The sequence below is a fragment of the Schistocerca nitens genome, chromosome 2 (genome assembly GCF_023898315.1).
Source record: "Schistocerca nitens isolate TAMUIC-IGC-003100 chromosome 2, iqSchNite1.1, whole genome shotgun sequence".
NCBI classification, from domain to species: Eukaryota; Metazoa; Arthropoda; class Insecta; order Orthoptera; family Acrididae; genus Schistocerca; species Schistocerca nitens.
In genome coordinates this window covers 1,024,353,499-1,024,378,408 of record NC_064615.1, presented here as the reverse complement: position 1 = coordinate 1,024,378,408, position 24,910 = coordinate 1,024,353,499, and positions in this window count along the sequence as shown.

Below are 24,910 nucleotides of genomic sequence, written 5' to 3'. Positions count from 1 at the left end.
ATTGACTCTCTTGCCGGACATCTCGCAGCAGTTGGCTCTGCAAAATGGTGGTTATTCAGGCTTTTGACAGGTGGGGACAAAATGTGAATGGAAAGTGTACCTAAATCGCTCTTATCTACGTGAAAATGTTTTTTGCTCTTGCACCATAGGTGTGATGATGGAGGTATTCCTAAATAAAGATTGTAGCCGTTAAGACAGTAATTTATTTTATTACCTAAATGAAATCGCCAGAGACCTCTTAACACACTTCAAGTCACTAGGGAACAACAAGCTTTATTTACCGTTCTAATCAGATGTCTGTTGTAGGTAGAAATGAATCAAGTGTCGCTGTTTAACTATTTCTCAATGTCTTGTAATGTGACGCCTCTAACAAAAATGTTGAAGAGTACAGTTTGATGTACAATTGACAACGAGTTCATTAGAGCACAAGTCCAAATTGGGCAACAATGGGCAAGGCATCACCCGTATCCTTTTCATAGTAACCATCGAGACATTCGTCTGAAGAGGAATTGAAAAAAACCTAAACCTGTATTACTGGACGGGTATTTGGACCGTACTCTTGCTGAGTATGAAGTCACTGTCTTGGCATTGCGCCACATCGATCCTTAGCATAACTGGAGACGATTACTGCTCCGCTTAACTCTAGTCTTTTCACAAATGGCTCTTCTGTTTTACCGTCATAACTACACAGGGCCTTGAGATAAAATCTCCTCTTCTTAGAAATGCAGCGCATTTCCAATTTGTTGGCTCAGTCTGGAGTGCTTATTGATACGGTTTACTTACTAAAAGTAAGTAAATTAGTACAATAGCTACCGAAAAAAGCAGTACTTTAGACTTGTTCATAATCTATCGTCACAATGAAGCAACCGGCAATGTCCAGTGCGACGTTTTTGGAATAACTATGTAAATATGCTACCTACCTCTTGTGAATGTGGTACTAAAAAGACCCGAAACATGTAATGAAATCAAACTAGTATTTCATTAACGTACTGGTTGCAGCTATTTCCAGCTATAGCTGATTTTACGTATTGTCATGATGTCCAGATACATCCACTGTAAATAAGCCTAAATTATTTAACAGATATTGACCATATGTTTGTTTAAACGCTGTTGACTAAACTTTACACAGACCTTTCTAGAAATATCTATATCAGCAACAGTCATCATTATAACTGCGTAGTGTCAGAAAGAATAATGTACTGTCATATGCTGTAAAGCGACTGATTTCCCGTTTTAATAATCTGGTATAGCAAACATAGGATGTTCAAAAGCTTTAACCATGTCTCTGTCTCGCATGTCTCAACACGGTGCTGCTTTTTAACTATCTAGAGGCATTCCGATAACTTTACATTCTGTGAGATCTGGTAGTTAATACTAGTGCACCCTTGTACCCTAATTTCACTCTGAAATATTTGTCTTTTAGTTGTGCTTAAGTAAATATAAGTCTTTGACACACATAATATTTCAGTTATCGAGTAAAATTTTGTACTGTTGTGGGTATTGTGTCAGCCATCCAATTCACCGACAGTCCCGTTATTAATGCTGACTGAATAATGTAATAACTCAAGACATGATTCATTCCTGTAAAGAAAAATCACGATGGTAGCTTTTGTTCCGTGCATTTGGAACGCTTCGACTGAATTTTACTGCAGAACCATCTTAAATATACAGCACTCGTTCTCTTATGTGCAACGAATGTTTTGTGTGCGAAATTTCCACACCAGAAGTTCGTAAAATTACTTCTGATACTCCATATATAAGTTTTTAAGAAAAAGAGGATGCTAAAATCCTGATATTGTTTTGTAGCTAACCTCAGCAGCAAAGAGATTTGCACGTACAAACATACATTCGTCTGTGTATTGCATTTTTGTTTTGTTTTCCCTTTGACAGTTCCCGCGAAATCATCGGTGAATTTTTCGTTGTCGAACAAGCGAAGGCATATGCTCAAGAGCGGAGCAACAAGTTCGCAATAGGTATATGCATCTAGTTTCCCAAGTAGTCCGGCGGATGGCAGTGCCGTCATACACTTGGTCTACGTCGTAGTTGACAGCATGTAAGTTCTGTACTCCCAATGAAAATGCTACTTGAATCAACAAGGCACAGAAGTCAAATGAAATCACGATGTAACTGCAAGACTGAGTCTGCATTAGTAAAGTGAGAAACTTGTGTACGTCACATTCTAACATAACCAACGTGTCATGTACAAATACAAAATATTCTCAAAAGAATCCTACGCTTGCTACTTTTAATGACAATGCACTACCTTATCGAATATTTTGTTGCGCAATTATTACAGTGAAAACAAAATATCTGTTTTGGCAGCACTGAGAACTATTATTCTAATTATTCTAGTATTTTCTGTCAATATCTCTGTACGAAGCAATATTTTAATAATAATGTTTCAAAGACAACGAATTTTAATGGCTCCTACAAGACCTGCACTTTATGTGTACATTCCTACTAAACAGAAGCTGTACTTGCTCCATAACAAAGCGGAAATTGCTGTCGAAGAACTAACCTCAAAGTAACAGTTCCTCTATTAACATCTTCAACTCGATGAAGGTAGAGACTTTAAATAAAGGACTCCGTTAGGACCAGTGGACTGAGTCGGTTTAGTACTACTGGGAATAATACAGGTGAAACTTCATAAATAATGTTGGTATATTCTGAAAACACTTGCTTTGCGTAGAGCGACAAACATTTTACACAATAGACTGTCTTCAGCGAATAGCACACTGTTTCCCAGCTAACACCCGTTCACATTCAATAGGCATGAAAAGCGGCGGTCGTTACTGTTCAGTTTACTCGGCATAAGTACGATCGAATCGTCAACACCTCACTCGCCACACGATACCTCTATATATCAGCCAGCAACACACAAAAATGAGAACTGAATACCAAGTCAAAGTTCTCGGAAACAGTCTTCCGAAACTTTCATAAAGCGGGTAAAAACCTAACCTCTCACTTTACTTCAGTGCTAAATAATTGGTTTACATACCGCGCTGTATACAATCTGAAGTGCTCGCACATCAGAAGCCAATCAAAGCGGAATAAGCTCTGCACAAAATTCCAAGTGTGATCGCTCAAAATAGACATCCAAGGGGCGCTCCATAGTTATCGTCTCAGTTGACCACCGTAGGCTGACAGCTGCACTGCGTCCAAGCTTTAAACAATTTCGCTGTTGCTCGCTCGATTGTAGCTTTTTATTAATGCGCCAATCAGCGAAAAATATTCGAAGCAGACAGTCTTATGGTGCAACAGGTATAAGTTAGGTGCCCATATGGATACTGTAAAATAACCTTACGTTATCGTGTGGAGTCTTTCTAGTATGTATAAGCTAAAACTACTAACACGCCAAATTCGAAAATTAATCCCTCCACTATTCTCCACATCTGCAAAACCCAGATTCGACCCATCCTCTGTTACATGGATCACTACCCCACCAAAGTTCTACTAGTCCCACCAAATCCTCTAACGCCATGCAGTCAAATAGTCAATAGACCGTAGCGGTCGCGCGGTTCCAGACTGAAGCGCCATGCACGTCTCGCTTTCCGCATCCGTTTATCTTCCCCCACCTGGATCCTACTGCACACCATGTCATCAAATTCCAGCCCTCCTCATCGAACACCTCACACTACTCTTCACCCGCCGGCCGCGGTGGTCTCGCGGTTCTAGGCGCGCAGTCCGGCACCGTGCGACTGCTACGGTCGCAGGTTCGAATCCTGCCTCGGGCATGGGTGTGTGTGATGTCCTTAGGTTAGTTAGGTTTAAGTAGTTCTAAGTTCTAGGGGACTGCTGACCACAGCAGTTGAGTCCCATAGTGCTCAGAGCCATTTGAACCATTTTTGAACTCTTCACCCTCTGTCTATCTCACCACTGTATTTCCCACTGCTCACCTTTACTCCAACCTCTCATCTCCATAGTTTTCCTATCTAAGGAACCCCTATCTTTCTACGCACATCCCTCAGTCCTACGGAACATACACTTTCCTCCTGCAATACTTCTCGCCCTAGTGCAAGTCCTTCAGATTTTAAGTGATGCGCTTTTAAAATGTATATATTTTCGTTTTATTCTGTCCGCCCTTGATTTTTAATTTAACATAAAAACAGCCTCAAATTTAATTTCTATTTTAATTATAAATCTTTTTTAATTTCCTTGGATGAAGAGCGGAGAATTGTACCACTGAGAGCCCACTGCAGTCCACATGGGGCGAGAGGGATGAAATAACAATAAAGAAAAATAGTTCTACTATGATATTCCAATGTTAATCATTTTTATTATTTGTACCACGTTTCTGGCAATATGGCTTCAAATTGTTTTGGCAGTATGCTTCATAAACCAAGGGAGAAAAATAACCTTAAGTTTGATCGGCTGCAACTCTTCATTCTGGTCGTTACCCTCGTTTCAGTGTAACAGCTGAGTCCTATAGAAGCACTCCATTTACGACATACACACATATTTATGCCTGGGCAAACATTTTTTTTCTTCTACTAGCACTTCCGAAAAAAAGTTGGAAGCACTGACTCATGCATGTGTCCAACACTGTAGACAATTAATGAATGTCCGATCATGTGGAATATTTTCTCAGATGCGAGATTGACTCTCTAGGTTTTGATAACACAAACCATTGTTTCGTTCTGGGCTCTGAGTGCTTATCAGTGGCAAATATAACATCGGAATTATCACTGGGAAGTGTAGTAAGACCATTACCGTTCTGCATGTTCATAAGTGATCTGTGAGAGAGGATGAGCACCAAAGTGAAACAGCTTGCTCATGTCTCTGACGACTACTGATAAATGTCATCGTTGAGTTTATGCAGAGGAATTTGGAGTGACTAGGGCTGAATTTCTATTTGAGCTGAAGTATGTGGTATGTTTTAAATGTGAATAAACCAAGGTCAGTGTGGATGGATAGGACGAACTATCCTGTCATTTTCGAATACTGTATTAATTTTGCCCTGGTAAACTGCGTAACTTAGTCACACCGAGAAAGGGTTCATAGTGGTAGACCAGCTGCATCGCATGTTGTAGGCTGGTTGTCAAGTCCTCATCTGCCCATCCAGATTTAGATTTTCTGTAGTTTCCCTAATGGCTTAAGACAATTGCCCGAATGATTCCTTTGAAAAAGATGCTGCCAAACTCCTCTCCTTTCTATACATGTGGCGTTTATAGTTTTAGACATGTCAGAAAGAACATAAACCATTCTTGATCCCACAGCCGCACATATACTTGATGAAATGAAATGGAAATTCTAACATCACCGCAATTGGGCACTGAAGTGAATTCAACGGCGGCAAGTGAAAATTTATTACAGAACAGTACTCAAAACATGGATATCCCCCTTCACTAAAGCCGTCGCCTTAATCTCTTCCACTGTCCGAGCACGCTACCTGTCTAGCTCAAATTTACAACTTGTTGCACATTGCTTATGTAGTTCCACTTGTCCACTACACGTCTTGTTACTTGCATCCTCGAGCTGATTACCGCAAGAGTTTGGAAGAGAGAGTACATCGGCAAAGAAATGATATTAACAGCCCTCAAGTTTGTTTTAGAATATGGGTTGGATGGGAACTGTGCTGATACCACTAAAGTTCTTAAGTAGACTTCTGACTTAAGGCGGAAAATCTGGGTTTGAATCCCAGGCTAGTACAAATTTTCTCTGGACGCCATTGAATTGACTACAGAGGCCCATTGTGGCCGGTGTCAAAATTTCTGTTTCAGTTCATCTAGTGTATTTATGGCTACTTAATTAAGAGTAGTGTCTGTTCTTTAGGACATTATATCATTCCAGGTGGATGGACTCCTTCTCCTGAACTCTTGAGGGAAACAACGTGAGGCTGCGAACAATGAGAATAGTGGAGAGAGGGTGCTACGTAAATGCTGTGCAACAAGTTGGGAATTTAGGCTGTATAGGATGTGTGTTGTATAGCTGAATGGTTAGGGCGACCAGTTACATAAAGTGGCATATCTGGGTTCGAATCCCAGTTTAGTTCAAACTTTCACTTGTCGCTACAGAATCCATTTCACGCTTTATTGTGGCAAGTGCCAGAATTTTTGTTTCATTTCATCTCCTAGTTTCGTTTGCTACTCTGAAATTGCGGTCTTTCTCTACTAATCTAGTCGTTGACGAAATTTTAAATCTTAATCTAATATCTGGGTTTATCAATGCAAAATTACATGTGACAGAACGAGAACATTAATTAAGTCAGGTATACCGGAGGCTAATGGCCAGTTACTCTACACAGGAAGAATTCTGGAAAACCGTAATGTACATATGAAAGAGACTTCGAGCAGAAGGCTATTCTGTCACCTTTTTTTAGATCTGGACGGCTGCTTGCAATCTGCACCATGTAGGATTAAAGGAAGACTTCGACACAACTGAGAGGCGTACTTCAAGACTTATTGCTAATCTTTATGATCAGTATGACAGCATCACTGAAATGGTCAGTGAATTTCATTGGGAATCCTGAGAGGGAGGACGATGTTTTCGCAAAATATGGTTGAACATTTGTGACCAATTGCAGAACTATTATACTGTCTCTAGTATTCAACTTTTTTTGAGGGCCATAAGGGCGAAAGGTATACTAGCAGTCATTTTTCCCTCACTCCGTTTGGGAGTGAAACAGTTGCATAGTCACCAAGCAATGGACTATACAGCGACCTGCAGGGCATGTACGTAGATTCAGATCTAGATCCTGATTGTCAGTGATTCTCACATGTTTCCTTCCGCTTCGTCTAATGAGGGCATAACTATTAATTCTACAAGAGAAGTAAAGAATAAGTAATATCTTAAATTAGTACTTTTATTGTGACCCAGTGACTGCAGTCAGTGACAGGTTACCATCTCGACAGGTGGCGGCAATGAAGAGCTGTCCCAGCAGCTGCGCCAGCTGTCTCACCAACTGCGCTGCTGCCCAGTCACGTTCAGCGCGTGTTCCCTGTTCTGCGTGGACGGCAGGCTGCTGACGGGCTATGTGGCTGCCGTTGTCACGTACGCCATCATATTGCTGCAGTTCAGCATTCAGCCGGCAGCAGACGATGCGCTGACCCCATCTGCTTGCACTCAGTAACGTCACAGCTCTCAATGAAGTGTTCCAACTGCCTTTCGCATACTCAGGATCTCTATCCCACAATGTGTTGTAGTAACAAACTTCTACTTGTTAAAGCATTAATAAAGAAATTTTTCAGATGTGTCACTGTATACAAAAACTGTTCTTTAAATTGATCAAAGATTCTTTTCTGTTCTGTCATCAGTCGTCTGACGGTTGGATGCGGCACACACAAATTTCTCTAGTGTGCACATCCTCCTTATCTCACAAGGAGACCACACTGCATCTGATTTTTGTATTTTTGTATCTTTATGGCATCCAAAGTTCACAAATCACGTATCAGTCAGCAGAAGAGCTTCGAAGTAACTCTCAAAAATTCTCAGTGCAATCAATGTTGAAGTTTCCTTAGCATTGTATAAAACATTCTCAGACTTATACTAACATGGTATCTGTTTTTTCGGACATGTCCGAAAGAACAGATAACATCGGTGACCAAGCAGCTCGTTAGAATGAAATTACAATGAAATGAACACCCTTAGCGCTAACCTTTGTGTCCTCGGTGGCTCAGATGGATAGAGCGTCTGCCATGTCAGCAGGAGATCCCAGGTTCGAGTCCCGGTCGGGGCACACATTTTCATCTGTCCCCGATGACGTACGTCAACGCCTGTAAGCAGCTAAGGGTGTTCATTTCATTGTACGAGGCCTGTTCAGAAAGTAAGCTCCGACTGATTGCCAAATTGAAACCACAGTGAACATCAGAAATGTTTTACTTGTAACAATTAGCTACACCTTTCAGCTACTTCTCTACGTAGTCGCCGTTCTGACTTAGACTTTTGTCATAGCGTTGTACCAACTTTTCAATAGCCTCATCATAGAAGGCAGCCGCCAGTGCTTTCCGCCAATTCTCCACGCTGGCCTACACCTCGTTGTCTGTGTCAAAATGTTGTCTTCAAAGACAGCGGTTCATGTGACCAGAGATGAAACTCAGGGGGAGACAATTGCGGACTGTATTGTGGGTAATCTCACATTTCCATTTGAAAACGATGCAGGAGCATCTTCATTGCCCCTGCAGAATGCGGCTGAGAACTGTCTTGAAGAAGAAACAGCACGACAGTTATGTAATGTTAGCTGCATAGCTTCAGGCGAAATTTCTCACCAGGCCCTCGTACTTGGCGGCAGCCACTATTTCCTAGACATCTTTACGCACTCACTGCGAGCTCAGAAATGAGAAGAGCGACGTGATGCTAACTGGGGTTATACTAGAGACACTACCCAACACATCTGTGCAAAGCTTTATCGGATTTTCATAGTCGTTTCCATTTCGCGACCGATCGGAGCTTACTTTCTGAACGCCCCTCGTAATTTCATTCTCAGACTTCTTGTCGCGCCAGTTCAGGGTAAAGCCTAGACCTTCCGACGACTACCTCCATCGTCTTCGTCTGGAGCAACTGACAGTGAAAATTGCTACTGTGATGGCATTACACAGCCAGTGGACGGCTTCTGAATGGTTGGTAACTACATAAAGCTGTCGCAGATGGTGTCTAAGTCTGCGCTAGATGCGCCATCACTGCCGTCTTAGCGTAAATATTGCGACGAATATCTCTGGCTCTTCCATTCTTCAAGAACTCGCTTCCATGCACTGCTAACATTACATCCGCTTTCATAACTGAAAGTTTTGTGATACGTTATGATCTCTACAGCCTCTTTAATTATAGAGACCAAGTGTGTAGGAACCTGGAACAAAAAGCATAAAAAGAAGAATGTGTGTGAAAATCTTCGACCGTGACAGCAGCTATAATCTTAGCGGTGCATGGAAGCGAGCTATCGGTGAATTAGAAGACCCAGAGTTATTCGTTGCGATATTCGCGCTAAGGCTGCAGTGGTGGTGGGCTAGCGGCAGACGTTGACACCATCTGCGACAGGTTTATGCAAATCTCTCTTAAGCGGTCTACGTGCTATACTGTATAAGACCGCCATAGCAGCTGTTTTGACAGTCACTTGCTCCCGACAGAAACTATAGAGGTAACCGGTGAAAGCTAGAGATTTTATTCCGAACTGACGCCGCAAGAAGTCCTACAATATTTTGTGAGACAGTACGGTCGCGAAAGACTTCGTTCTCTTTCCTGAGCATATTTCATTCTCTAAATTCAGGGCGATTTTTCAAGAGGTATCGGTTTTCTGTGGGAGAACGCTCGTTAACTATGTTTGCAACTTAAATATTTAAACCATAGTGCTTGCTCTACAAGCATTTCTATGAAGCGTAATATACATAAAAAGCACTCCGTCGTCAGGCCACGAGTGGCCTACCGATACCATCCGACCGCCGTGTCACCCTCCGTGGAGGATGCGGATAGGAGTGGCGTGGGGTCAGCACACCGCTCTCCGGGTCGTTATGATGGTATTCTTGACCGAAGCCGCTGCTGTTCGGTCGGGTAGCTGCTCAATTGGCATCACGAGGCTGAGTGCACCCCGAAAAATGGCAACAGCGCCTTGCGGCCTGGATGGTCACCCATCCGTGTGCCGACCTCGCCCGACAGTGCTTAACTTCGGTGATCTCACGGGAACCGGTGTAACCACTGCGGCAAGGCCGTTGCCCGTCATATACATGAAGGTGAATAAAATTAATTGCAGTGTTCTTGAATTTAAACAGTATTTAATCCTTTTATAAAAGACCAGAAATTAAAAATTTGTATTTGCAATAAAATCTGAAAGTTTTTATGCAATATGTAATTATAAATAAGATGGTGTGCATTTTTAATAAAAATTATAGTTAGAAATATGTATGTACCATGCTTCCGTGAATTTTGTATTCGAATGATGTAGCTAGCGAAATGAACACAGGAAAAACAACAAAACAAAAAATCTCAAGGAACAGACATTGTTAACAGTCCACAACTGTGTTAAAGATTACGAAACTTATTCGCTGATTGCGACTTCTTTAATGTCAACTTTAGCAGATAAAAAATATATTAACTATTCGTGACTCGGGAAAAGTTGTGCTGGACCAGGACTAGAACCCAGAGTACCCGCTTTTAACGAGCAGTCACCTTAGCCATGTCTTTTTTTGTTTTTTATTTTATTTTGTGCAGTGATTTTATTCCTAAATTGAATGTATGTCTGTTCATGATACTTGCAAAGTCTTTGAACATGGCTGCGCTTCAGCAAGTATGCTTGCTAGAGCTTCAGTGGATAGCGAATAACAACAAGCCTGTTGCAAAATACAGGCTTATTAAACCTTGACCATGGCTTCAATAGTTTTAAAACTGTCTTTTTCAGAAGGTATTGCACCTATTAACAATATTAGAACATATAAGATTTCATTAAAACGAAAACAAAAATTACAGGAAATGCTTACAAATAATTTTAGTGAAGCATAATCATGTAGAATCACATTATCTATTTCCAGTGTGGGAGTCTTAGACTGTGCCTAGTACATGTGCATGTTATCCACTGAATCACCATTTAAAATAGATCATTTGAATGTAGTAGCTCTCTACTGTGGAGATTTGTGATAAAACTTTTTAAAATATCATATTTGACTCTGGATCAAAAAACGTGTAGTGTGCCACTTGACAGATCTGTATGTACATTGCATTAAAAATAAAACATGGTATCAGATCCTACAGAGTTACCATCTGTAGGCTCCGATTCCACGGTTTACATTTAGTTCACAGGAAATGAACTTTGGCTGCAGACCAGCTTGATTTCAGAATAAATCTTCTAAGTTCCAATTATTCCAACTTTCTATTTGGTAGTTTTTACCTGGGACACAACAAACACCACACTTGTTTGTAGCAGTTTCAAAATCCACTGCACTGTTGCCGCTCAATAACCCATTTGCCATGCATGTTTACAGAGATTAAAATAACCTTGCATCGGTCAAAGTCTTCAATGAACTTAGACATCTCTCTTTGGTAACAGCCACAGAATAAGAATACCTATGGAGTTAGCATTGAATAACGAACATATCGCCAACGTTAAACTGAAACAGTCATGAGACATTGGTACGACGCTGCTATTTACTTTTTTCTTTAATATTACAAAACAGTACACTTGGTTTTCACATATTTATTTATTAGCAACAGCAGTGGTGATGTATTGCTGGTGCTGCAAAGCAATTCTTAATGTGTCAAAACGGAGATGTTACTTTTCATAGGTAGGAGGGCCTAACTGCACTGAGGTGACAAAAGTCATGGTGCAGCGATTTGCACATATACGGATGGCGTTAGCATCGCATCAACCTAAGGGCAGTGCGTTGTCGAAGCTGTCATTTGTACTCAGATGATTCGTGTGAAAATGTTTCCGACGCGCTTATGGCCGGACGACGAGAAGTAACAGACTTTGAACGCGGAACGTTACTTGGAGGTAGACGCATGGAACATTCTGCTTCAGAGATCGTTAGGAAATTCAATATAAAGAGATTCACAGTGTGAAGTACGTGCCGAGAGTACCACGTTTCCGACATTACCTCTCGCCATTGACAACGCATTGGCCGACGGCCTTCACTTAACGATCGAGAGCAGTGGTATTTGTGTAGAGTTGTCAATGCTAACAGACAAATAACACTGCGTGAAATAACTGCAAAAATCATCTTCCACGAACATTTAGTATATCTATGTCCAATACAGCTGACGTCAAAAAATTCACAATCAGTGAATAAATTCTGTAATTTCTTTTTTAAACTTCACATATTTTATCATTTATGGAAATGTTTCAGCTGCTGTCAAAGAATTCATAATCAGTAAATAAATTCCGTAAGTGTTTTTTTACATCTTTTCTTCTGATTTTCTCAAGATTTTGTAAAGCTGCGCCAAACTACTTTGGTTGACTGGTATTTTAATTTCACATACCACGAATATAAAACAACATTTGCACTTAGCGGCTCAATTATTTGTGGGATATTTTACAATATATTTCCTCCCCTGCAGTATTTACTCTCAACAGCCCCCTCCAGTACCATGGAAGTTATTCGATGTTGTATTACCTCATATCCAACCGGCCAGTCCCTTCTTGTTGTCAATGCTTTCCACATCTTTCTACTCCTCGCCATCTGTGGTGTTAAAGGGCTGATAGTTGAAACGATTTTTTGTTGTGAGCTAGTATCCTCTCATCTCATATACATACACATTTTGAAACACTCAGACTATAGTATCATAGGTGACATGGATAAAATAGTAGCAGTAACATCACACATTCCTGTGCGGTCTGTGCAAGTTTTGCAGCTCCATGATCAATCCTGTGCTAAAACAGCTGGCACCCGGGTGAGCAGAGAGCTCAGTGGGCTCCTTTTGATTGAAGTAAAGTCTCTTATACATGCGGTACCTGTTGCTGCAATTAGGAGACTGTGATACACAAAATATAACTTGCATCTGAATCGCAGGGGAAAAATCAATACTTACAACTATATCTATTATTAGTATTTGCATAAATAAGTTTCATTTCGACAAACATAAAACATACTAATAATTATTTCTTCAGCAACATGGATATTGTTCTGAATATCTTTCCTTTTTTAATGCTATTTCTATCATCATTGGAAACAAACAGACGTGTGAAAGTAGAACTACTAACTAATATGAATGTCTTTTCTGGAATAGTTCATAAAATTTTGCGAATAATTCACAAATAATGTGGTAATTGACACACACACACACAATATATATATATATATATATATATAAGTCACATCTATGACCAAAACCGTTTTAAATCTTGATGGCAAAACATTCCTTTGGTCACTCCTTTTGTATTCGACAGAATATAATTTCCAGGATGAGGTATTTTTGTTATCCTGAAAGGACCCTCGTATTTTAATTGCCACTTCTTATTCAGTCGTTTTATAGCCGATGACTTTTGGTGAGATCTTAGAATAATGTTATCTCCTACTCGGTATTTAATAGATTTTGTTACGTGCTTATCATATATACTTTTCTTAAATAAACGTGGTGCTGGATCGCAACACGTACTTGATTATGAAGTGTCGTTTTATTTACTGGTATGGTTTCATTTAATTTAGGTAAATCTTCATTCCATTGGTTACACTGACAACACCCAAAGAAAACATCATAAGGAGGAAACCCCGTGGATGAGTGTGTTAAAAGATTATATATGTTTTCAAATTTTTGTAAATACTCAATCCAACGATAGTGTTGGTGAGAAATATACGTCCTCATAAATCGATTTAATTCACGAAACACCCGTTCAATAGGGCTACTCTTTGGATTAAACCTGGTAATCTGGATGTGCCCAATACCTTCCCGGCGTGGACACTCCTTCCAAGCCATACACGAGAAATAGGAGGCATTGTCCGTTAGTAAGGTTTTTGGTTTTCCAACTTGGACACCGTACTTTTCTTTCAAGATTCTCACCATGGGTTTCACTCTCACAGATCTCAGTGGGTATACCTTCATTAGCTTAGCAAATAGATCATAAAATGCTATCACGTGTTTAAAGTTACCTTTGGAAGTTGGTAAAGGACCCATTACATCACATGACACTAAGTTAAGAACATCCTGTACTACTATGGGTAGAAGCTCGGTTTTAATAGAATAATTGATAGGTTTCGTTTTCTGGCAAATCATACAAGTTCTCTATACTTTCTGCGCAATATATTCCAGGTTAGACTAATAGGCATAAACTGCTATTAACTTAACACATTTACCAGCACTGGCATGACCCCATGATAAATGTGTATGCCAAAGAAACTTTATCACATATGCAGAAGGAATACAAAATTTCCATTGACGAAATAAATCCTTATTTTTATAAAATAAAACCTCATTATGGAGGCAAAATTTGTTATTTTTAAGACTCTCCTTATCGTCATAAAGTGATCGACTAATTAATTTCCATTTAGCATCTTGTTCTTGTAGATCAATAATATTTTTACACATGAATTTTGTATCCTTTTCATACAAATTATGTTGAATCAACATGACACGAAAGTTATCGGTTCTATTCGCTACTGCAACCGTTCCTGCGACGCTACGCGGTAGTCTAAACAGTGCGTCTGCTATTACCTTGTCTCTGCCACGAATGTGCCTTATCTTTAACAAATATTCCTGCAATAGCAAGGCCCACCGAGTTAAGCTGGCGTGCAGTAATCTACAAGCCATTGAAAAAGTTACTGCTTGGTGGTCACAATATGCAATAATTAGCTTACCATAAATAAAATACCTAAACTTTTTACTGACCACACTAAGGCTAAAACTTCCAGTTCTGTAGTGGTATACATTCTTTCAAAACTGGTGAGCGTGCGACTTACGAAGCTTATAGTTTTAAAGGTATTAATATCTTCAGGTATATCCATTTGAAACAATGTTGCCCCTAGACCCGTGTCTGAAGTGTCAGTAACTATATAAAATTGCTTATCCATCTGAGTATTTGGGCATTTAATAACGTGTGTCGTAATTTTTCAAATGCTTCGCAACACTCAGGTGTCCAATGCCACGAAGTGTTTTTCCTTAACAAATTTGACAAACAATCCTCGTTCAATACCTGATATGGCAAAAATTTTCTAAAGAAGGATACTTGTCCAAGATATGATTTTAACTGCTTACGATTACCAGGGTATGGGAATTCACTTATGGCTTTTAATTTCTTAGGATTTGGAGTTATGCCTAAAGATGAGATAATATGACCAAGAAATTTGACTCAGATTTGGAAAGGTTTACCGTTACTCCATAATTCTGAAACCTACAAAACACTCGTCGCAGCAACTCCAAGTGACGCTCCCATGTATCAGTAGCCACTAGGAGATCATCAACATACAATGTCACTTCATTAACTAAATCCGGGCTCAACACGGTATCAAGTGCGGAAATGAAAACTCCACCACTGATATTCAAACCAAAAGGCATAACTTTCGGAAAAGCATCATCCACACAATTCCGAAGACGGCAAGAGCTGACAAGTGCGAGAATTATCGCACAATCAGCTTAACAGCTCATGCATCGAAGCTGCTTACAAGAATAATATACAGAAGAATGGAAAAGAAAATTGAGATTGCGCTAGGTGACGGTCAGTTTGGCTTTAGGAAAAGTAAAGGGACAAGAGAGGCAATTCTGACGTTACGGCTAATAATGGAAGCAAGGCTAAAGAAAAATCAAGACACTTTCATAGGATTTGTCGACCTGGAAAAAGCGTTCGACAATATAAAATGGTGCAAGCTGTTCGAGATTCTGAAAAAAGTAGGGGTAAGCTATAGGGAGAGACGGGTCATATACAATATGTACAACAACCAAGAGGGAATAATAAGAGTGGACGATCAAGAACGAAGTGCTCGTATTAAGAAGGGTGTAAGACAAGGCTGTAGCCTTTCGCCCCTACTCTTCAATCTGTACATCGAGGAAGCATTGATGGAAATAAAAGAAAGGTTCGGGAGTGGAATTAAAATACAAGGTGAAAGGATATCAATGATACGATTCGCTGATGACATTGCTATCCTGAGTGAAAGTGAAGAAGAATTAAATGTTCTGCTGAACGGAATGAACAGTCTAATGAGTACACAATATGGTCTGAGAGTAAATCGGAGAAAGACGAAGGTAATGAGAAGTAGTAGAAATGAGAACAGCGAGAAACTTAACATCAGGATTGATGGTCACGAAGTCAATGAAGTTAAGGAATTCTGCTACCTAGGCAGTAAAATAACCAACGACGGACGGAGCAAGGAGGACATCAAAAGCAGACTCGCTATGGCAAAAAAGGCATTTCTGGCCAAGAGAAATCTACTAATATCAAATACCGGCCTTAATTTGAGGAAGAAATTTCTGAGGATGTACGTCTGGACTACAGCATTGTATGGTAGTGAAACATGGACTGTGGGAAAACCGGAACGTAAGAGAATCGAAGCATTTGAGATGTGGTGCTATAGACGAATGTTGAAAATTAGATGTACTGATAAGGTAAGGAATGAGGACGTTCTACGCAGAATCGGAGAGGAAAGGAATATGTGGAAAACACTGATAAGGAGAAGGGACAGGATGATAGGACATCTGCTAAGACATGAAGGAATTACTTCCATGGTACTAGAGGGAGCTGTAGAGGGCGAAAACTGTAGAGGAAGACAGAGATTGGAATACGTCAAGCAAATAATTGAGGACGTAGGTTGCAAGTGCTACTCTGAGATGAAGAGAAGGAAAGGAATTCGTGGCGGGCTGCATCAAACCAGTCAGTAGACTGATGACAAAAAAAAAAAAAAAAACTCTTACCCATAAAATAAAAGCTGTATACTTTCTAGATTCTTCATCTAAAGGCACCTGCCAAAACGAACTACGGAGGTCTATGGAGGATAGATACTTATCACCACAGAAACGCTATAACAATTCATCTAGATTTTGTGGCGTTGTTTGGACAGGTATGGAGATTTTATTAATATTCCTAGCGTCAAGTACCAATCTTACGTCTCCATTAGGTTTTATTACTGCTAAGAGTGGATTACTGTATTTAAAGTTGGATGGTTCAATGATACCCCATTCCAACATCCGTTGAATTTCCATCCTAAACGCTTCACGGTTTGACCAGGGTATAGAATATGTTGTCTTACAATAGGTGTCATGAAGTCTCACACGGATTCTATATTTAAATCCTCTAATCATACCAAGGTGACTATCAAAAACTGGAGCATATTCATGTAACAACTCTGATGGTTCCTGTCGTTGTACGCTAGACAAAGATTCTGATTCACTTATTTTATCTCATGTAATCTGTTCTACATCTGGATTGGGATTTGCTACTGACAAGTTCTCGGTGTCACACGATATTACATTACTATAATTACATACTACTGATAGATTCTGACAATATTTATCAGGAATCCTCCTTTATTTCAATAGAGACAGTTCACCAATTCCGTTGACTGTGTGTAAAGTACATACTCCTTTTTTATGTCGATGACTGCCTGGTTGTCGGCCAAATAATCCCACCCCCAAATGCATGGTACCGATAAATTCTTAATGATCAGGTAGGTGCTTTTAAGTCTTTCCTCCTGAGTACATAGTTCCGCCATCACTTGAGCTTTAATGGGTTTAACAGAAGCTCCAAAAGTGCAAGAAACAGTACAACCCGTAGCTGGAAAAGTAGGTACTTTCTCAACTCTATTAACACAATTAAATAAATCGAATGACATTACATTTGTCGTAGCCCCCGTGTCTATCTGTACATTTTCAGGTATTCCATTTATCTTACCAACTATCACAGCTTGAACATGTTCTTTCGGTTCCTCACTCATCAATTCATCTGTGATATCTATCCCTGCATTATATCTTAGCAAACCTACACAATGGTTGTCATGATCTCCACTGCTCGTACCAGCCAGCCGCGGAAGTCTAGGACTGGCTGGCCCTAGTTTGTTGAATTCACAGATTCACTACGCGGTTCTTCAACAATCTCTCCAACATGCACATTATGGTTTTGGGAATTATACACAGAATTTCGGACCTTTGCTGCATCATTTCCTAAAGGCATGGCCGCAGAAGCGTTCTGACACGAATAATTTGGTATATTACCTGAGTACATTTGGTTAACCCAACGAGAATGAATCGGAACTCATTGGAACGACTGATTCTGATTTCCAGTATTATTCGGTTCTTGACTTACATACGGTCTACTACCATTAAATTTTCTTTTTCGATTCTGTGTATTAGATTCATTAAAACGTGTAATATTCACCTCCGGTGAAGCCGGTCCTTGATTATACTTATTTCTGTTGTTTTGGTTATTATAATTTAGATCATGGAAATTTTCGTTGTTAAAGTCAGGTATGCGCTGTATATCTCTGTTATCAGTTTTCTACCGATTATTGGTATTATTCTGAGGGTGATTACGATTATTGTAATTATTACTGTTACCATTCTTATAGTACATTTCTCTGTTATTTAACTGACGGAAATCCTTCTGTATAATGTCAATAGAGCCTACTGTAGCTAGAAATTGTTCAAAGTCATCATCCGGAGCATGAACTAACATCTCACGGATATTAATTGGAAGTCTTGTCTTTAAAATACGAATAATCTCGCGATGTGATATCGGCTCCGTCCAATACAGAGTTTTATTCATATATTTCTCAAAATATGAACGTTATGTTCCCCTTTTTGGATTGTAAAACTCGGGATTATATACTTCTTTACGCAAACGTTCCTGTTTACTAGTGGACCAATACTTGGCTAAAAACAGTTTTTCAAACTCATGACAGGTTTCACTAATCTCGCTGGCCCAGAGTGAAGCCTCTCCGACCATTTTAGAGACTATGAACTGGATCTTATCATATTCCATCCACCCCTTGGGGAATATTCTCTTGAAACTATTGATAAAGATCTTAGGATGAATAGTACTCTTTTCACATGAGAATATTGGGAATTGAAACTTCCTGGCAGATTAAAACTGTGTGCCCGACCGAGACTCGAACTCGGGACCTTTGCCTTTCGCGGGCAAGTGCTCTACCAACTGAGCTACCGAAGCACGACTCACGCCCGGTACTCACAGCTTTACTTCTGCCAGTACCTCGTCTCCTACCTTCCAAACTTTACAGAAGCTCTCCTGCGAACCTTGCAGAACCAGCACTCCTGAAAGAAAGGATATTGCGGAGACATGGCTTAGCCACAGCCTGTGGGATGTTTCCAGAATGAGATTTTCACTCTGCAGCGGAGTGTGCGCTGATATGAAACTTCCTGGCAGATTAAAACTGTGTGCCCGACCGAGACTCGAACTCGGAGAGCTTCTGTAAAGTTTGGAAGGTAGGAGACGAGGTACTGGCAGAAGTAAAGCTGTGAGTACCGGGCGTGAGTCGTGCTTCGGTAGCTCAGTTGGTAGAGCACTTGCCCGCGAAAGGCAAAGGTCCCGAGTTCGAGTCTCGGTCGGGCACACAGTTTTAATCTGCCAGGAAGTTTCATATCAGCGCACACTCCGCTGCAGAGTGAAAATCTCATATTGGGAATTGTCTGCTTTTAAAGATACTCTTTTCAATTTTAATCGAAGACAATGCAGTTCGTTGAGTAAACGATTCTGTATTGGGCAAAGATCGTTCCTCACTATCGATTCCCGCTGCTTTAGATAGTAACGTAATCTTTTTTTCAGGGCAAACGTTACAGTTTTGACTTTTACTGGCTATTTCCCCACCCGCTTTGGCCACGCTCCTCTACACTTTCGTTCAGAACGGCGCCAAAACGACCGGTACTCTCAATTTCTATTGGAAATTCGTTGACTACTCTGTTCCTAATAACATTAAACTCCTCTTCGAGCTGTTCTAAGTCTTCACAATTGGAGACTTTTAATTCAGAATTACTGATAGAAGTCAATCTACGTTCTATCGTATCATCTACCCGTTTTTTAAACTATTCAGATTGCTCGTCTACCCAGTTGGACATCTCCTTTTCCCACTGGCTAGATGTTTTAACTAAGAACGAATCAACATTCTGCTTAGTAGTTAGTTCTAATTGGTTAATCTTTTCTGATAGGTCCGCAAGTTGAAGTACTGCTAAATCTTGTGTAGACTTTACTACTGTTAAACTCTCTTCTAGCGTTTCAAAAGAACTAGCTATGTTATTAACCACATTCTATACCTTTTCAATCTTTTGGTTGTACTTAAGATCCTAATTCCTTTGTAATTCTAACAGTTCTTGCCTAAACTTTCTATTTTCCTCGCTTTCTAATTCTCTCCGTTATATATCTTCCTCCATCTTCGACATGAAACTAAATAATATATTCATATCGAAGTGCTGCGCGGGAGAAGCATCGGCCACCCCAGAAGCTTCTCTTGGCTCGTTTATTACTGTTACCTGCGCTTCAACAACGTCCGGAATTTTCTCAATTTCATAATCGGAAGTTGTGGGCGTGTTCAGTTCATTCACTCGTTGTATTGACTCAATTTCAGGGTCAACAGAAGGAATGTTTCGTACATTTTGATTTATCTCTTCCACTGGGGTTTCTCTAATATCGAATTCCTCTTTGTCAGATTCTGATCTACTTTTCTTGGTTCTTTTATACATCTTGAATAATACTTGACAAATACCAGTTTACAAAACTTATTTATCTAGTAATACTTATTCAGCTGTCTATGTAGGTGCACACAATATCCTAACTAATATTCATTGGTACAAAGATTCCAATGCTACACCACACACAGAACAAGAGTTCATCTACTACTAACTAACCTGAGTTGTACTGTACTTTACTGTTTGTTGCTGGGTTGAGTCGAGACAACGGACGCGCAGTCAGCTTTATGCAGCCTCAGATCTTCGGTCTTGACTAACACCCAGCGGTAGAGCAATGAGATTGTTATTTTTTATGTATCGGTATCGACGCTACAAACAGAACACTGATGAACTGAACTCGCGAATTGTGCAAGATATTTACTTCACCAAATGTCGTAATTAAATCTTTTATAATCGATGGTTTACCAGTTGCTATTTAAATATTAATGATAAGTTCAAATTAGTTCCAGCGACACCAAATTCCCTATAGTCTGGTTGTAATCTCAAACCTATAATCAGTCGTAATAGTGTTATTAATTCTAAACTTAAAGGAGTTTCTATATAAACGCCGAGCGCTTCAGTCAGATAATATCGCAGCACGTTACCTCTATAAATAATATTGTAAAACTTGAATGATAAATGTGTCAATTGACACGATATGCTGGTTTATTACACAATATTAGTCACTTCCTAACAGAACCGTGAGGAAGAAGCTTTCCCAGGTGTTGGCGGGAATTATAAATTATATGCTTCATAATTATCGCCAAGTACCATAAATTATATTGAAACCTCCCCACAAAATTGAATAAAATGAATAATAATATGGATAGTGATTCTAATTTTAGTGTAACCTCAGAACAAAATTGGTTACCATTTATAACCTCTCTACAGAAATTCATTCACATTTAACCTCCACACAAAATTCGTTCTTTCACATTTAATGTACCCACAAAATTCTTTTTTCATTTTGTAAACTCGAAACAGAAAAATTCCTAAACCTAGTAATAAAAAATAAATTCAGTAACCTGGTAAATTTTGGACGATAGCAGTGCTGCGTCATGGCCCTGTAAGATCATTCTGAATAAAAAAAGCAAAAAATTCTTACCTCCATAAAAACGGCGAATATATCTGCTCTTATATAAAATTTTTCCCGCACAGCTCTGTGCAATGCTGGCCGATAGATTTGTCATTTATGAAAGGAAGCAACTGATTTTTCTTTTACAATAGGAATGATCATGGATTGAAGAAATTAGTAAATTCTTTAAATTGAAATGAATGCTTGTTAGAAATTACTTTATATCACAAAGATTATTATTAGGACATTTTTTTTAAAGATTTACATGGGAGTTCACATAACATTACTAGATATGCGCGAGGCTGCTTTTTACCTTATACAATAATACTCAGGCTCCGGCATCGCTGCACCGCGACCGGCCCAGCCAACATGATACACTATACCAGAGCAGACCGCAGGCTAGCGCAGACTAGCGAAGACTAGCACAGACAAGTGCAGACTAGCAACAACTTACTGCTATAGCTACACAGTTCCTACTGCAGTCAACACTGCTCTCTGGTCAGCGATTCTCTTATACCTTGCATATCGCAGGCAGCACATAAGCAATAAATCGAAATTTCATCTGCTCGGACCTCTTACATAACCCTCCACTGGGGGCAAAAATTTGGCAGCGATGGTGAGTCAATTGGACTTGCCATCAGCAACAAATTTTTCTTAATTAACTAAGTTTACAATCACAGAGTATATACATATATATATATAAGTGCAGAACATAAAATAAAATAGAGTGCACATGCAGTGAGTACAGAACATATCAAGAAATGACAAAATGTATACGCAATGAGTACAAAACATATTAACAAATGACATAAAGCGCACACGCACTGTATATATTTCTACCATTTTACAAGAACTAGGATACGCAATGAGTACAAAACATATTAATAAATGACATAAAGTGCACACGCACTGTATATGTCTCTACGATTTTACAAGAGCTAGGAAAGAAAAGGGAAGGATTGCATCATGGTTGTAGCACAGTAGGTTGCACGTAGCTGCACTGAAAGTCCACATCTTTCTACAGAAGCACAACACCAAGTGAGACAATCTGAAGTTCTCTTCCCTGAAGAGAAGCCAAGACACTGAAATCTTGTATTAATATTCAATGTTATCATTTTGGTAGTACATTAGGTACACCAAACAGTGGGACCATAATAACATCTCCATCGTTCAAGGTGGTGGACAGCATGTCATGTTAACACCACATGCCTGTAAGGTATACCAACGTAGAATTAGTGCAAAAACCAAGTATAGTGCTCCCTGATCATGAGGATGGAGAGGACAAACGGATATTGCAGTAATTTCTGGTAATTAGGTCAGAAGGTGAAGTCTTATGCTAGTCATCATTGAGAATTACACTACTCTATCAACCGATTTGAGTAATTGGTGGCACTCATTGCCTAGTTACTAAACATTTCTGTACTATGTATGGAGTATTACAGAACATTGTTCATAAGTCAACTGATGACAGTAACTATTGGCACTCATTGGCCAGTTACAAACCATTTTTATGCATTATTCAAAAGTCATCATTCCAAAGCAAGAGTTAATTAATGGCATACCATTTACATAATTCATCTAGTTATAGTAATCATTGGCACTCATTGGCCAGGTACAAACCATCAGAAGTCAACATTCAAAACAGGAGCTAATTAATGGCATAGCATTAACATAATTCATCTAGCTATAGTAATCATTGGCACTCATTGGCTAGTTACAAACCATCAGAAGTCATCATTCAAAACAGGAGTTATTGAGTGTAGCATCAAGCTACTGGTATTCGTATATAATAGCATGTAAGTGACATAAGACAAATTTAGAATATAAGAAACAGTGGCATTCATTGGCTAGTTACAAAGTATTCATATAGTTTTATAAAACATCATTCAGTATTATTCAGAAGTCATCATTCAAAATGAGAGTTAATTATTGGCATAGCATTTATAAAGTATAACAAAAATATTATTTACAGAAATTATTGGCATAGCGTTTCTGCATTATTACAAAACATCATTCAGTATTACTCAGGACTCATCATTCAAGTGACATAGGACATATTTAGAATGTAACACACTGTAACTGTTACTCAAGGTCTGTGGTTAGAAAAAATACTCAGAACTCATCATTCAAGTAACATAGGACATATTTAAAATGTAACACACTATAACTATTACTCAAGGTCTGTGGTTAGAAAACATCATTCAGTATTACTCAGAACTCTCTTAAACTGGTAGCATTATTTGGGACTGGTAATACATTTTTTTTTTGTGCTAGCAATGCATTGCGTTGGGATCGATAATTAATTGCTGGGGCATGAAAATATTTGCTTTTGACTTATTGCTGCAAATAAGGATTATTAACGTCATTCGTCATGAGTCAGCTGTAGCAAGGTTATGAAACAAGTAGAGTATATGTGATCACATTCATGAAGGACACACACACAAATGGGTAAAAAATGCAAGTACTAGAACAGGTTGACTGACTAACTGCTTACAGCACATTAATTTCATGAATAGCTTCTCCTGGAAAAAAATACAAAATGGATTATTCAGCTGAAAGAAGAAACGCATATTATGCTGAAAAGGAGTGAACTTCGAATTAACAGGTAATGAAACGTGTACTCAATATATATGTACTCTAGCTGTCCTTTCCAAAACATTCAGTCATTATACAATGCGACATAAGACATACTGTCAAAACGAACTGCAACAAATACTTAAATAACTACATAGCATTTCTTAACTAACAGTAAATATATAAACTTCATCATTATTCTCATCTGCAAGGAAAAACTTCATTATACATATTACCATAACTTCATTACTATCATCACCTGCAAAGAAAAACTTATTAGCATATTCTTCATATAACTATTCATCACCATTCATTATCATCTGAAAAAAAGACATGTCATTATTCATATTACCATTTACTTCATACAACTATTCATAGTATAGAGTTTCTTATTTCTAGCATATTTCATCACTAAAACTAAGATGTGTAGTTCTGTCTGACAGCCTGCATCAATCGCCTCGTATTCTGAAAGAAAAAATTAGTTAAGACTGCTATCATACGATGTGTATAGTATATTCTTGTTAATGTTTGTTAATTCTGATCCATTTACTCTTCGTGACGAGGCATTGCATCTTCTTTCGTTCATTCCGAAGATGAAATTCCCATTTCATAGTAATCCACTGTGGTTTGTTTAATTTATTTCTTTTACACGTTATTGCTTTCTGAAAATGATGAATGAGGATTAATATCTTGCATTTAAATCATATACCCATTAAATAAAAACTGGTTTCTAGTGATATAATTAAGCATACAGCATAGCATGACAGAAAACGTATTATGTCAAAAACATTGAGTGTGTTCAGGTGCAAAAATGTACACACAGTATCATAATTTAGTAGCAAAAAATGTAAAATAATCAAGCTGTTGAGATATCATAAGACAAAATGTCAAAGTCAACTGGTGTTTGTTATATCTTAAAAATTTTGTAGTGCATACAAACAAAACAGGAAAACAATCATACATACACGGAAAACGGAAAATGTGAACGGTCTGATGTGTAACGACAAGAAAAGCGACCTGCTAACCTTACCTTGCCGAGCACTTGCCAAGAAAAAATATGATAATCATCAGTAAGTAGTCACATAAATATAATTGCATCATTGGTCATATAAAATCAGAAAATGGCATTACAGTGTGATAAATCATAAAGTATGTTCATTCAATAAAGGGTTTAATATTGGAGACGTGGTGATTGCCTTTACTTTTTCTGGTTCTCAGAGTTTCGACGTGTACTACATTGGGGTG